Genomic DNA, 17,485 nt, shown 5'->3' on the forward strand with positions numbered 1-17,485 from the left:
ATTAACATCATCACGGACTTTAAAGGGAATAAAAACTCCGCCATGAACACCGCTGCCTCTCTACCGGATGAGCTAAATACTTTTTATGCTCGTTTCGAGGGAAATAACACCGCCCTCGCGGAGAGAGCTCTCACGGCCGAAGCTACAGAGGTTAGTTCACTCTCCGTCTCTGTAGCGGATGTAACCCGATCATTCCGACGGGTGAATATCCGCAAAGCCGCGGGTCCAGACGGCATTCCGGGCCGCGTCAACAGAGCGTGCGCGAACCAGCTGGCTGGTGTTTTTACGGACATTTTCAACCTTTCCCTCTCTTTGTCTGTAGTCCCCACATGCTTTAAAACATCCACCATTGTGCCTGTTCCAAAACAATCGAAAATAACTTGTTTAAATGACTGGCGTCCTGTTGCTCTGACCCCCATCATCAGCAAATGTTTTGAGAGACTAATCAGAGATTACATCTGCTCTGTATTACCACTCAATCTTGACCCGCTGCAGTTTGCTTACCGTAACAACCGCTCCACTGATGATGCCATTGCATCTACAATACACACTGCTCTCTCCCACCTGGAAAAAAAGAACACTTATGTGAGAATGCTGTTTGTAGACTACAGCTCAGCATTCAACACCATAGTGCCCTCCAAGCTAGATGAGAAACTCCGGGCTCTGGGCTTAAACAGCTCACTGTGCAGCTGGATCCTGGACTTCCTGTCAAGCAGACGCCAGGTGGTTAGAATAGGCAGCAACATCTCCTCATCACTGACCCTCAACACTGGAGCCCCGCAGGGCTGTGTTCTCAGCCCACTACTGTATTCCCTGTACACACATGACTGTGTGGCAACACATAACTCCAATGCCATCATTAAGTTTGCTGATGACACGACGGTGGTAGGTCTGATCACTGACAATGATGAAACAGCCTACAGAGAGGAGGTGCACACTCTGACACACTGGTGTCAGGAGCACAACCTCTCCCTCAACGTCAGTAAGACAAAGGAGCTTGTGGTGGACTTCAGGGGAAAAGACAGAGAACACAGTCCAATCACCATCAATGGAGCACCAGTGGAGAGAGTCAGCAGCTTCAAGTTCCTGGGTGTCCACATCACTGAGGAACTCACATGGTCCGTCCACACTGAAGTCGTTGTGAAGAAGGCTCATCAGCGCCTTTTCTTCCTGAGACGGCTGAGGAAGTTTGGAATGAACCGCCACATCCTCACACGGTTCTACACCTGCACTGTGGAGAGCATCCTGACTGGCTGCATCTCCGCCTGGTACGGCAATAGCACTGCCCACAACCGCAAAGCACTGCAAAGGGTGGTGCGAACTGCCAAACACATCATCGGAGGTGAGCTTCCCTCCCTCCAGGAAATATATACAAGGCGGTGTGTGAAAAAAGCTCGGAGGATCATCAGAGACTCCAGCCACCCGAGCCATGGGCTGTTCTCACTGCTACCATCAGGTAGGCGGTATCGCAGCATCAGGACACGCACCAGCCGACTCCATGATAGCTTCTTCCCCCAAGCAATCAGACTTCTGAACTCTTGATCTCCCACGATCAAAATACATCATCCCTGCACTTTATTACTCTTTTATCTCACACCGGACTGTCATAAATTATATTACTGTCATTATATTATGTCTCTCTTAACAACTGACTATCAACCGACAGCCTGAATGTCAATACAGTACAATACTGTACATTCTATATATATACTTTTTTCATATATATTTTAATTTTTATTGAATAATGTGTATCTATATAGTATCTATATAGTAAAAAACAAAAAAAAAACAAAAAAACAAAAACAGCATATTGTATACTGTGCAATGTATGTTATTATTGTATATTGTTGAGTGTAATTGTGTATAACAGATGTTTAAATTGTGTTGTGTTAATTTGATGTTTTAAGTTGTGTAATTATGTATAACAGATGTTTAAATTGTGCTGTGTTAATTTGATGTTTTAAGTCGAGTTTAATTATGTATAACAGATGTTTAAATTGTGTTGTGTTAATTTGATGTTTATTGTAGATTGGCGTATGTCTCATCACTGTCACGACTGCTATGTTGATCGGAACTGCACCCAAGAATTTCACACACCATTGCACTTGTGTATATGGCTGTGTGACAATAAAGTGATTTGATTTGATTTGATTTGACACACAGTACATCCGGAAAGTATTCACAGTGCTTCACTTTTTCCACATTTTGTTATGTTACAGCCTTATTCCAAAATGGATTAAATTCATTATGTTCCTCAAAATCCTACAAACAATACCCCATAATGACAACGTGAAAGAAGTTTGTTTGAAATCTTGTTTGAAAGCCATGAAGTCCAAGGAATTGTCTGTAGACCTCCGAGACAGGATTGTATTGAAGCACAGATCTGGGGAAGGGTACAGAAAAGCATTGAAGGTCCCAATGAGCATTGTGGCCTCCATCATCCGTAAATGGAAGAAGTTTGGAACCACCAGGACTCTTCCTAGAGCTGGCCGCCTGGCCAAACTGAGCGATCGGGGGAGAAGGGCCTTAGTCAGGGAGGTGACCAAGAACCCGATGGTCACTCTGACAAAGCTCCAGCATTTCTCTGTGGAGAGAGGAGAACCTTCCAGAAGAACAACCATCTCTGCAGCACTCCACCAATCAGGCCTGTATGGTAGAGTGGCCAGACGGAAGCCACTCCTCAGTAAAAGGCACATGACAGCCCGCCTGGAGTTTGCCAAAAGGCACCTGAAGGACTCTCAGACCATGAGAAACAAAGATTGAACACTCTGGCCTGAATGGCAAGCGTCATGTCTGGAGGAAACCAGGCACCGCTCATCACCTGGCCAATACCATCCCTACAGTGAAGCATGGTGGTGGCAGCATCCTGCTGTGGGGATGTTTTTCAGCGGCAGGAACTGGGAGACTAGTCAGGATCGAGGGAAAGATGAATGCAGCAATGTACAGAGACATCCTTGATGAAAACCTGCTCCAGAGCGCTCTGGACCTCAGACTGGGGCGAAGGTTCATCTTCCAACAGGACAATGACCCTAAGCACACAGCCAAGATAACAAAGGAGTGGCTCCGGGACAACTCTGTGAATGTCCTTGAGTGGCCCAGCCAGAGCCCAGACTTTAACCTGACTGAACATCTCTGGAGAGATCTGAAAATGGCTGTGCACCGACGCTCCCCATCCAACCTGACGGAGCTTGATAGGTCCTGCAAAGAATGGGAGAAACTGCCCAAAAATAGGTGTGCCAAGCTTGTAGCATCATACTCAAAAAGACTTGAGGCTGTAATTGGTGCCAAAGGTGCTTCAACAAAGTATTGAGCAAAGGCTGTGAATACTTAAAATATATGAAATTATAAATGTAATGTTTTTGTTTGTGCAATATTGTCAATAAATGTCTGAATAGATTTGATCCTCTCAAGGCACCTTTTCAAAAATTATGAGAAATTTCTTCTTTATCTTAAAATGTCTTAAATTGTTAACATGGAATTCCACAAATGAGTTGTGCTATTTATTCTGAAAGGCTGCATTTTACTTGCATCTTCATGCTGGACATGCCCAATAATAGTATCACTATTGCTTCATGCTCTCTCAGCACAACTCTCTCTGCTTTGTAATATCATTAAATATATTATGTCTTTGACCATGACACTGCATCATCGATACTCAGCAACTCTTTACTCACATAATGCAGAGTAGAGATGGTTTCTCGTGGAGAGAGAAATTAGTTTGAGACTGCAGAAAAAAATAAATGAAGCAGTAACCATGAAAGCTCAGGGCTGACGCTCTGTTCGCACCAAGTAATGACGTCAGACACATCACACTGGCTCAGTAAGATTTCCCAAGAATCCCTACGATGTTGAACAAAAAACGCAGGGAACTGTTTGATGTATCGCTTAAAATGGGTCATTTCTAATTACATATTCGAATTAGTGTTAGAGTAAGATGTTTAGATTATCTTTTAAAAAAGGTCACCATGGCTGGCATGCATAGTGTGTAGTCCAGCTATAAATACAAAGCAGATCCATGTGAATATCTGTGGTAATTCCATGTGCTGTATGCTGACGAAGGTACAGTCAGTTAAACTGTGCTAGAGGTCTGCAACCTGACCTGACAACCTGATGGGTTTCGGGCCAGGTTCGGGTTTGTAAATATTGGAGGAAAAAAACAGGCTTACTGAACTTGTTTTGGCACACGCTCACTCACAGACACATGCAAACAGATGAGTTAGGGGCCGTTCACACCGAACGCGTTTTTGCATGCATCTGTTCTGTTTTCCCACTGTTTAAACACATGCTGGACAAATTTCTTTGACATTTGTACCACGTCTCGCTTTTTCTTCAGCGTCTCACGCAGGATCGGCATATTTTAAACACCATGTCAAGCTAAAAAGAACTTCAAATTGACAAAAACGCATGTTGAGACACCTACTCCGTTTCATTCTTTATGCTGCGTCTAGATTGTGACAACTGCGCTAAAAACAAAGAGTCAACATTCTAAACAAGTTCAGGCTGCATAGAGGGGGTTGTTGCATTGTTTCATATATTTCCAGATCGTTCAACACCAAGTGACATTACAGCAAATAAATGGTAAGGCAATGTTTTTTTCTCCCTTCTGCTCTAGTGTACTAAGGGGCTTATGTGCCTTGTTAAAACTGTGTATGTTTACTGTTTCAGTACTGTTACGAATGTTGCCCATAAGCTTACATAAAATACAGCCTATTGCATCAGTACTTGCTAGGAGAAGAAATTAGATAGTAAGCGATTTTGGGTTTGGGCTTAAAATCTGACGGTACCGTTCGGGCCACACGGTCTTGAGTATGGGTTGGGTTTGGGTTTCATTTTAAGGCCAATGCAGACCTCTAAACTGTGCAGACAGTTTAACATTTTAAGGTAGGGCCCGGTCATCACAGGCCCCCTTATGGCACTTTTCCACTGCACGTTACGGTTCGAATCGACTCTGCTCACTTTACTTTTCTGAGCTAGCGTTTCCACTGCAGTTTAGTGCCGCCTCAACGTGGGTGGGATTATAGGCTGATCATCATAGTTGCACCGCCTCTACTGCCGTGACATCATCTTAAACGTGACACAAACATTACTGACCATAAACAATAACACGACCGCTAGCTGTTAGCTACTAGCTCATTGTGCTGCATTAAGCAGTTGTTGCATGGTGATTTTACACAAGTGTAACAGTTAAATTGGCCTGGTTGTTTTAGAAGCAAGATTTCCAGTAGCTGGTCAACTAAATAAAGTGAAGCTTTCAAGCAGAATATAGAGTTAACGTAACAAAACGTACCATCTTCATCGTGAACTCCAACAACGCCGAGTCCAGGGCACTCTCCCTCCCATTGCTCACCAGTCTATTGCCATAGATAGCGTCCATTTGGTCGAACCACTTCCACTTTCTTCTGTTTGAACCACTCCGGCTGTTGTGGTCCTTGATGGTTTTGTAGTCACTTTTAAGTTTTTTTTAACTTTTCCCTACATTGTTGGTAAGTCCGGTGGTAGCCGTGTGCGGCCAACAGCTGAGACACTTCCTGAAAGACTTTTTCGTTTCGCGTCATTTCATTCGTCGCTAACGAGAGGAACGTCTGCACCTCGTTTATTGACCACGCCGTGGTTTTGCACACAGCCATTTCTTTTTACAATTCGAAAGTCACGTGAACAAATGATATTGCTGTCGCTGTTCCTAACTTTAAAACTAGCGGGTTGATGTCCCATGTCGCAAATCTAGTGACGCTGGTAGTGACGATTCTCTCTGACCAATCAGTGATCTGCAGGGTTTTGACGTCATATTTAGTATCGGCTCGGCTCGCTTGGAACCTCGACCGAGGTGGTACCAGGTACTATCCACAGTGGAAAACCCCAAAAAGCGAGCAGAGTCAAGTCGAGTTGAGCTGTACTGTGCAGTGGAAAAGCCCCATTAGACTGTGGGTCGCAGTGCAGCTGCCCAGCACGCACTGCCGGTAGTTACGTCACTGAATCTGTCCCTCCTTTTCCAACTTCTCAAACAATGATTTTACCACATACTTCTACATAATTTGACTTGTTTGCTGCCTTGCGAGTACTTATATTCCCTTCAAGAAATGCAAATCTAGTTCAACGTTAGTAAACACTGAGACTCTGCATAAGGTGAGATCTCTCTGTGTCGAGCGTTTCTGGCATTTTCTACATTGTTCCCTGCCACTGTGTCAGGCAGAAGAGAAGAAGTGATTTTCTCACAGTGACACAAGCGCCTTGATGTTTCTCAGCGACCCTGAGCAGCCACAAAGACACACTGACAGTGTGACAGGTAGAAACGACAGCAGGTAAACGAGGAGAGACAGCTAAAGAGAGGGAGGTGTAAGGGTTAATCACACACATCTCTCTCTTTATTTCTGTCACACTTTCTGTCAGACAATTTTCACCTTCATTCCACACATGCTGTTTTTTGTTTTAAGTCCTCCAATTGTCTTTCTCCCAGGTAACACTGGGTTCACACATCCTCCGTGAGTGTGAGCGGCGCATGAGTGGGATGGTTGCGTTGGACGTTCACATTGGCCGCGTCTCTTCTGCGAGAAACAGCAGCGCCTCTGCACAAAAACGAAAGTTATCTATGGGGTACAACGCCAACATTTTTATTTAATAAGGTCATAATAAGCTGAGGTTATTGCTGCTTCAAGGACAACAGCGGGTAGTCACGTGCACTTCATCTTTATCAGCACACTTGGTTGTGATTGGTTAATGTTGCGTCTATACTGTACACCAATATACACAGAATGGCAAAAGGTCCAGCAGTTTATTAATTCTTTCCTTTATTAAGTTATTTTATTTAGAGTATTAGAGTTTACTTGCATGCAGACATATAAATTGTAATGTGCTATAGGTTTGTTTTGAAAAATTTTGATTTGCTTGTGTGTCTTTTCTATAATCTCCTGATTATTTTAGTGTTGTACTGCACCCAGAGCCGCTGAGCTCAGCGTGAGCATGAGAAATAAAAAAAAATAGGCTCAACGCCGAAACAATCCGCTCACTGCCGCGTCCCCTCGCGACTCACGTTCGCAGTGGGAACAGTGTAATCTGTTAATATGGGCACCGAAACGAAAACACGCCACTCAAGCCCTGCTCACGGAGGATGTGTGAACCCAGTGTCAGAGTCTCTAAGCAGAGAGAGACAGAGAGAGAGAATAATTACAGAAAAAGCGGACGTTCAGAAAATGACATGTTTTTCCATGTGTCTGTGGTGGTTTTTAATTGTTTCTCCATGTAGGCTAACTATGCCATAGATGGATGTTTTTGACATCCAGGTGAAGGTCAAGTAAATAGGACAGATTTGTTTTACTATTCTATAAAAGTTATATTAATTCAGTATAAAAATAATAAACTTCACCGGGTCAACAATAATAATTCAGTTTTTATAATATCTGTTGTCCAAAAAATAAGTGAGTGAAGTTGCAGTTTTTGCACACTCTGTTGATTCACAATTTTATTTTATATAAAAATACATGTATGTAAATAATGCTATTTATTACCATGTATTGTTGTATATTAGTGCATATAAATTAAAATTAATAGTTGATAAAAATGTGAAATCTTTTAAAAATCTAGTTTAAAACATGTTTCAAGCTCATAAAAATGTAATATTTGTGTCTGTGTTGGTTTCATATATTTAAAACATTTAGAGCATTTTCTACAAATACATTGATTTAATTATTTTAAAAATGCCATGTGGTGTAACAATCAAGTAAAAAGGTATTAAAATACTTTTATTGCACTTTAAATACATGTGTACAAAATGTATTTAATTTCAAACATATTTTTCCAGGGTTTTACAAATATTATTTATTTTTTTAGTCAAGAATATCAAGATGTTTTCTCAGGGTTACTAATATTAGTATAAAAAGGTCAAAATATCTAAATATTCATTTTAATTATTTTGTTTGTTTGTTTGTTACATTACAACAGAATGGATGTCTGCATGTTGGTTACACCTCATTATTTTGATTTGTTGTTTTTTGTTTGTTTGTTTTAAATATTAATATTTAAAAACACTTTCAGTGAAAACAGCTGCTTATTTTAAGAAATAATAAAAAATATATTATTCTGCACTTCTCATGCCAACATATCTATTATTTCAATAATTTCAGAGACTTTTTTTTTTTTTCTACTCCAGATGGTTACACCACATGACATTGTTTACTTAAGCTCTGGAAACAAATATCAAAATGAGTTTGAACTTAATTGAAAACATGCTCATTATAAAGGTATACTCAAGTAGGCTACTTGTTTCCTATGAATTGCATTTTATATGTATTTTACTATTTTTTAATAACTTAATAGATCTGAAATTTTTTTTTAAAAAATAAATAAAAATAAGCATCAAGTCACTGACCCAAATATAATTGTTCTTTGTGGTAATTCAGTGAAAAACTGTGAAAAACATGCCATCATTATTTTTAACTAAATAGATTAAATAGATTCAAAATTTGTAATGCATGAAGTAAAAATCTAGTTTTTACTAGATAGTTGGTCAGATTAAAAAGAAATTCACTTTAAAGCCATTTCAGAGCAAATATAATTAATGAGATATATTTCAAACACCATCAGTATAAAGGCTGAAAAATTTGAGGTAATTTCTGTAGCCATATCGCCCAGCTAGCTGTGACATGTCTAGCTGCTTTTCAGCTCACACTACAAATACCCCACATTTATGGCAGCATGTCAATTTAAAAAAAAAGTTACACTTTTAAAAGCGCATCGAGACACCACTGCATGTTTACACAAACCAACAATTAAAATAAAAAAGGGATAGTGCAACACGAAAGCGTACAGTGTTAATAGCCCCTTTATTTACTTACCAAAACCACTTTTATTTAGTGAGTGTTACAATGACAGTTTATCCAAAAGTTAGATAGTTCACTATCCTTTTAGGGACAGATTTTTTTGCCAATTCAAAAATATGTGATTGAAATAAATCACATACATTAACGCCAATTATTGTGAGATTAATCACACTTAATTTTCACTTCCATACCATGATACATGTTCACCTCATCTTTCCTACTTTTCCAGCTCATTTCATTTCCTCTCCTTCCCTTAATTTCTCTCATCCTACTTGAGCTTTAATTACACAGCACAGTAAAGACTAAACATTATCTAGTAGTGTACAATAACAGCATACATAAAGCTACATCCCAACAATGTCAGACAAACTTCAGTAATGCATGAGCCAGCACAGCATATGCTCCTCTGCAAATGTTACAGAAACATTCTGACAGACAACCAGATCTGCACATCAAATCCAATATGCTGTCATTCCGATATCCCTATGAGAACACAATCTAATTACACAACAAACAATATGGAGGGAGACATTCCCAAGACAGAAGAGCACATCAATTCCTCGGGTAAAGAGGAAATGCTTGTGAATAGTTAGCATGGCTCTCATTTCCATTCGAGAAATAACTGTGGCATAAACTGTCACAGATACAGCTCTTATCTTAGTAGGAAAAAAAATTCAAATTACGTATGCTGAGCTTTCTTTTACACTCAAACACACACGAGGAAATGTGCATATGCACACACAAACGATTATATTAGCTAGGCTTACACGGATGAGATTGGAATTTAAAAGCCTTGCTAACACGCAGCTTAACCAACTGCAAAAATCCACAGTTGCTACCAGGTATGATTATGACCCTCGAGAGAGAGAGAAACTTAGGCCCGAATTATACACTATGCAAGTACAAAAATGCAAACGCTTCTAGGTATGCAAGCTCAATTTTGGGCTTTGTTGTGTTCCAAAATGTGTCAGAATACAATTCATAATGCTAAAAATTATAATTATTTTCAGAAATATGCTAAAATCACAACTGTATACATTTTTCAATTATATTTTATAACTGAAAGTAGGTCAATAATTGTGTTTTGGTTAAGAAATTAATGCATAATACTATTAATAATACAAATTATATTTGCATTGAATTGTCATTGTCGGACTGATTCATAATGATGCATTAGCTGGGTTTCCATTAGCGCTGCCCCCTGATAGTCGACCAAATGTTAGTCGATGAGAAGAGTCTTGGTCGACCAAGTTTTGATTGGTCAGTTGGTCGCAGAAAAAACTCTACATAAAAACGACAAACTGTAGAGCGGTATTACCGCTGGTTGGACGCTAGGTGGTTCTATGGGGTAATTTTCGTTAAGCAGGGTTAGGGTTAAGCCTACACAATACAGGTGCATCTCAATAAATTAGAATGTCGTGGAAAAGTTCATTTATTTCGGTAATTCAACTCAAATTGTGAAACTCGTGTATTAAATAAATTCAATGCACACAGACTGAAATAGTTTAAGTCTTTGGTTCTTTTAATTGTGATGATTTTGGCTCACATTTAACAAAAACCCACCAATTCACTATCTCAACAAATTAGAATACATCATAAGACCAATAAAATAAAACATTTTTAGTGAATTGTTGGCCTTCTGGAAAGTATGTTCATTTACTGTATATGTACTCAATACTTGGTAGGGGCTCCTTTTGCTTTAATTACTGCCTCAATTCGGCGTGGCATGGAGGTGATCAGTTTGTGGCACTGCTGAGGTGGTATGGAAGCCCAGGTTTCTTTGACAGTGGCCTTCAGCTCATCTGCATTTTTTGGTCTCTTGTTTCTCATTTTCCTCTTGACAATACCCCATAGATTCTCTATGGGGCTCAGGTCTGGTGAGTTTGCTGGCCAGTCAAGCACACCAACACCATGGTCATTTAACCAACTTTTGGTGCTTTTGGCAGTGTGGGCAGGTGCCAAATCCTGCTGGAAAATGAAATCAGCATCTTTAAAAAGCTGGTCAGCAGAAGGAAGCATGAAGTGCTCCAAAATTTCTTGGTAAACGGGTGCAGTGACTTTGGTTTTCAAAAAACACAATGGACCAACACCAGCAGATGACATTGCACCCCAAATCATCACAGACTGTGGAAACTTAACACTGGACTTCAAGCAACTTGGGCTATGAGCTTCTCCACCCTTCCTCCAGACTCTAGGACCTTGGTTTCCAAATGAAATACAAAACTTGCTCTCATCTGAAAAGAGGACTTTGGACCACTGGGCAACAGTCCAGTTCTTCTTCTCCTTAGCCCAGGTAAGACGCCTCTGACGTTGTCTGTGGTTCAGGAGTGGCTTAACAAGAGGAATACGACAACTGTAGCCAAATTCCTTGACACGTCTGTGTGTGGTGGCTCTTGATGCCTTGACCCCAGCCTCAGTCCATTCCTTGTGAAGTTCACCCAAATTCTTGAATCCATTTTGCTTGACAATCCTCATAAGGCTGCGGTTCTCTCGGTTGGTTGTTCATCTTTTTCTTCCACACTTTTTCCTTCCACTCAACTTTCTGTTAACATGCTTGGATACAGCACTCTGTGAACAGCCAGCTTCTTTGGCAATGAATGTTTGTGGCTTACCCTCCTTGTGAAGTGTGTCAATGATTGTCTTCTGGACAACTGTCAGATCAGCAGTCTTCCCCATGATTGTGTAGCCTAGTGAACCAAACTGAGAGACCATTTTGAAGGCTCAGGAAACCTTTGCAGGTGTTTTGAGTTGATTAGCTGATTGGCATGTCACCATATTCTAATTTTTTGAGATAGTGAATTGGTGGGTTTTTGTTAAATGTGAGCCAAAATCATCACAATTAAAAGAACCAAAGACTTAAAGTACTTCAGTCTGTGTGCATTGGATTTATTTAATACACGAGTTTCACAATTTGAGTTGAATTACTGAAATAAATGAACTTTTCCACGACATTCTAATTTATTGAGATGCACCTGTATATAAGTGCAATTAAATGTTGTTGAACTATTTGAAAGATGGTTTTACAACAGTTGTCAACATCTCTCTGGCAAAAAACCTACTTCATCTGTGCATTCACTACCGGTCGGGTATTTCGTTATCTGGGACAATACATCATGTGTGTGAATAAATTAGTTTTGTTCCCTTCTTCAGGACATATATTGCAATATCCACTTACATCTGAAACCTGGGGGCTGAGGGATCGGTGAATATTCTTGCTTTGGTGATTTTGCATTGAAAATGTAATTAATTTATTTAAAAAACGAAAAACTTAAATCAAATACATTTCTAAATTCAAATTGCACTCCAAACGAAACAAAAAAGCAATTAAAATAATGAAGTGATAAAAGCATAATATATATATATATATATATATATATATATATATATATATATATATATATATATATATATATATATATATATACATCATGGCAGAAAATTACTTACACAAATGAAGACATAAAAACAATTATAAATGTAAAAATAATAATTACAATGATGATAATAATCACGGTTCGGGGTGAACGTGTTTTTGTATTATTTAATGTTTTAATCACAGATGTATAGGCTGCAGAGTTGCGTTCACAATGAACTGCTCTGTGGAAATAAAGTGAATGAACTCAAAGCACCTCCTGAGCTGAGATGTCTGAGGTCATTTACAGCACTCACAGACAATACTATTCTAGCAACAAAAAAAATTCAGAAGATAGAAACAAAGAAAGAATGAGAACCTTTTACATGCACATATTCCGCGAGACTGCACGCCTCCGTACAAACAGCGTGTCATACATGCGCACAGACGGCTTTCTGTCATCTGTTCTTAATAATATAATAAAGTGTTTCTTCAAGCACGTATCTATAGGCAAATTATTTGTAATATTAATTTGATAATAATAATAGCCTAATAATAATAATAATAATAATTTAATACATGGAAAAACGAGCCAAATATCGTCTTGACATGGTCAAAGGCATCAGCTATTGGTGATCACTCTGACCATCGTCAATACCCGACATCATCGTCTGACATTTCTCTCTATAAATTAACTAAATGTTCAGACAGTCTCCTTGCTGGTTTTTCCGACACATTCAGAATCATTACCGCTTTTGCTCGTGTCGCTGCAGCTCGCTTCATGTGTGCGCTAGTAAATTGTATATTTTAAAGGTTCATTATTACAGTTTAGTATTTCTCTGTAATGTAGAACTGTGTTAGCGATGTTACTTGAAACATTCTTTCTCAGCCATGGAACTCAAACCATTTTCTGATGCCCCTCAAAAAAAGTAATTAAATTAATATCATAAATGTGCGACTAGTCGACTAATGGCTTAAATTAACGCCTACTAGTCGACTAGGAAAATCTTTGGTCGGGGGCAGCCCTAGTTTCCATACACACATTTTTATGTGAATTTTGGGATATCATAAAAAAATTCTGTGGATGGAAACAGCAAGATTAGGCATTAGAGTTCATAATGCATATTGTGGTAATTGAACGGTTATTTTTTCTGGGTTCATTACACACATTCATTTTGAAGTTCGCAGCACATGCAGATTATATATTTCATTAAATTGCAGCCTTTTGCAGTTTAATAATCACACTAATATATATATATATATATATATATATATATATATATATATATATATATATATATATATATATTGCAGTTTTATTTTGATTATTTTTGCATTCAAACATTCTTTTTAGTCCCAAATATGTAAAATTCAGAGACATTCTGTATTGTATAGCTAAAGCCATTTTTATGACTGGATTCAGTGGTCCAGACTGAGTTTTCCACATCGCAGAAATTGATCGGCCATAAATGTGGTAAGCCGACTCGAATCGCACAACACCGGAGATTCACAGCATGTGGAGGCTCATGCTACTCTCCACGATCCACATACAACTTACCACGCACCCCATTGAGAGCGAGAACTACTTAAATTGCGACCACGAGGAGGTTACCCCATGTGACTCTACCCTCCCTAGCAACAGGGCCAATATGGTTGCTTAGGAGACCTGGCTGGAGTCACTCAGCATGCCCTGGATTCAATCTCGCGACTCCAGGGGTGGTCGTTCTTTTATTATTAAGAATTAATTCACATCCAGAGGTGTAAATGCCGCATCACCACGCTAACACCTCAGGTTGTCAACTCAATAAAAAAATAAAAATAATCAGCAGTCTGACCGTCTTCCCATGTCTAAGGTTTGAAACTCAAATATTTTTGTAGCAAACACAGCAGGTGAGCAGAGAATGTACGTGACAAGGCTTCGTTCAAGACAGTCAACTGTTGATGTTTTTTCACAATGTGCAGCCGCTGGCAGTGACAAAACTATACAAAATGATGTATTTGACACCTATCCCAAGTCTCTAGCATTACCATGTTTTTGTACATGTAAGAAAAAACATGTTAGCCACACAGTCAAACAGTTTTATTATTTTTAAATATTTTCCAGTACATTTTCTTTGATTTTTCCATGACTGGAAAACTGCATTGCAAAATTACAGGTTTTCCAGGAAGCGAAAGAACCCTTAAAATGCAAATAAAATCTCCAAAACCTCCATTAAAAAAAAACATATATGCTCACTTAAGGTAAATATTTTTCTTAAGACATGCACATGTCCTACGATGGAAACACATTTACCGAATATATTACTATAGCATTTATATTGGAATATATGAGCATCACGAAGTCATGATATTTTGACTCAAACCATGTGAATACATAATTTGCTTAAATGATATCACCAATATCATCGTATAGCAACTGAAATGTTGCTCTGGTTATTCTGAAATGCCAAAACCTGTCATCAAAATGATCAAAAAAATTACATAAAAGAACCATAAAAACACAATTAAAGTAGTTCATATGACTCGTGCATTTTATTCAAAGCCACTTGAAGGGGGGCCTGGGTAGCTCAGTGGTAAAAGATGCTGGCTACTACCCCTGGAGATCACTAGCTGGCTAGTTCGAATCCAGGGTGTGCTGAGTGACTCCAGCCAGGTCTCCTAAGCAACCATATTGGCCCGGTTGCTAGGGAGGGTAGAGTCACATGGGGTAACCTCCTTGTGGTCACTATAATGTTCTCGGTGGGGCATGTGGCGAGTTGAGCGTGGATGCCACGGTGGATGGCGTGAAGCCTCCACTCGTGCTATGTCTCTGTGGCAACGTGCTCAACAAGCCACGTGATAAGATGCATGGGCTGACAGTCTCAGACGTGGAGGCAACTGGGATTCGTCCTCCGCCACCCGGATTGAGGCGAATCACTACGCGACCACGAGGACTTAAAAGCACATTGGGAATTGGGCATTCCAAATTGGGAGGAAAAAAAAAAAACCCCACTTGAAGACGTGCGATAGCTCTGTGAATCACAAAAGGCTGTGTTTAATAAGTAAATATATAGTATGCGCAGCACCAGCGCTATTTTTAGCCTTCATAGCGGTGCACAATATTTGAGCGCTACTCAAGAACAGCATCTCAGATGTAGATGCTCAATAGTTCGGTTCACTAATAATATATGCATTTAGAACGGCACCGGAGGTGCATTCTACCAGAATTTGAATAAGAAGCTAATTAAACTACTGTGTAATTGCCTACAAACAGACACATACAGGACTTCCTGGAGAGTTCAGAATGTCAAAATAAAAGTGTGAGGTTTAAAAAGTGCACGATTTAAATATATTACTGTTGTATTTAAAATAACAAGTCAATAATAATAATATTAATTAAAAAAAAATTATTATTATTACTGTCATCATTAGTATTTGTTTACAATTTATAACAATATTTAAGTTGAATGGGTTCCAAAAAATAACTGTGTGAATGAAAGTGGTCTTACAACTAAATTGAACAGAAAAAAGAGATCTGAATCCTTTAAAGTCAAGATGCAAGTTTAAAAAATAAACAGGCAAAAATAAAACACTGGTTTCTTTTCTTCTGAAGACTTGAAGACTGGAATTACTGTTAATGTTGCTGCTACATTATCCAGTATACTAGTTAATATAAAAGTGTTTCTTAATAATAAGCTATACATTTATATTGAAATAATGTGTAGTTAGAGGTTTGTGTTTCTTTACATATTAAAGAGTACTCCCAATTAGTTCCACACAATAATGTAAAGATATTCTAAACTGATTATGCAAAAAATCAACACTGGTATCGGATCGGGATCAGCCGATACTGAGATTTCTGATATCAGAATAGGAAGAGAAAAAGTGGTATCGGTGCATCCCTAACTACATCATCAATTTTAATTTCTATTTGGCACCAATTTACCCACAAATGACTAATTTGTTCACTTAAACACACTAGATGGGAACGCAGATATATTCACAAATTATTTTTGTGATATTCTGAATTTTCGCATAAATTGGATGGAAATATGACTTGATAGATTTTTACACCCATAATAAACACAAATTTTCACGAAACTCAGACATAAGACACCTAAAAAAGCTGTCTAGGTGGGCAGCTTTTTGGTTTTGGAACAGTGTTGAAGTGTTAACAGAGAAATAAAATAAAACTAAACAGACAGAAGAAGAGAGCGAGAACGATGATCGGTCCAGCATGAGGTGAGGAGTGTGTATGAGACTTTGACAGGAAGTTGGGGTCCCCAGAGACAGCCATCTCTCCAGAGAGAGAGAACAACACACATCTTAGTCGCTCCTCTAAAGAGAACGGACCTGTCTTTCACCCCTGGCTCAGAGTAAATAGAACCCATTGACCTGAATGCCAACACCAGCTGCATCAGTTAACCAGTGCTTACTTGCTTCTCTCCTGCCCACAGAATGAGAATCAAACAGCGCTGGGATGTAACTAACTACAAGTAACGAAGCTACATATGATGCACAGTAATTTAGGATGAAAATGCATTTGCCAAAATTGAGAACACAGGCCGAAAACCTGAACAGACACCCTCTACTAACTGATCAGATAACAGAAACTTAAGGCCTTTTCACAGCAAACGCAAGGCGATTATGAGAGGCGACTCACTGACGAATGGCACTTTCCCATAGAAAGCAAAGCAAATGTTCGCCATTAGCACATTCACACCTTTACAAAAGGTGGCGCTAATCGACAAGCAATTTTACCTCGGTACAGCAGGTGGCTCAACGCACCTTTGAGCTGGTCCGCCCTCCACCCAAAGGAGATCGAGCAGATCAGAAAAATAAAATGCATCTCTTTACCAGCTGAAGACACTTCACAAACTATTAGTTACTTCAGCCTTTAATGTCTGTGGTGAACAGCTTTCTGAGCTTTAGCAACATCAGTTGGTCTGGTTCTGGTAACTGCAACGGCTTCTGACACGTGATCTAAAACGTATATATTATTGGTCAGGGCATTTCTTCACGGGGCGAAGAAAAAAATTCGACACTCACCGTAAATAAAAGATTTGCTTTGTCGCCGCGCAATTCAACGCAGATGTTCACTCCAGGAGAGAAGGCTCGTTAGGAAACTATTGTTTCGATTCAAACTGTTGATCACGGCGAGAAATTGCGCCGAGCATTTGAATTTGGTGTGCAAAGTCCTTTAGCTGAGAGTTTCTTTCATATGTAAACGAAATGGACAGTATAATTGAAATTCACCCTAAGGAATCAGAATGGAATCAACTCGTATCGAATCGAGAGCTTCTGAATTGGAATCAAATCTAATCAGGAAATCTGTATTGAT

The 17,485-nt window shown here is 39.2% G+C and overlaps 1 protein-coding gene across 2 annotated transcripts in view; it reads right to left on the reverse strand.

Annotated features, from left to right (window-relative positions):
• The window catches only part of LOC127423600 (dedicator of cytokinesis protein 1-like), a 361,421-nt gene that overhangs the window by 307,138 nt on the left and 36,798 nt on the right, over positions 1 to 17,485 (reverse strand). The gene's annotated exons all lie outside the window — the stretch shown is intronic.

Source organism: Myxocyprinus asiaticus, chromosome 32, assembly GCF_019703515.2.
Source record: "Myxocyprinus asiaticus isolate MX2 ecotype Aquarium Trade chromosome 32, UBuf_Myxa_2, whole genome shotgun sequence".
In the NCBI taxonomy this organism is placed as follows: domain Eukaryota; kingdom Metazoa; phylum Chordata; class Actinopteri; order Cypriniformes; family Catostomidae; genus Myxocyprinus; species Myxocyprinus asiaticus.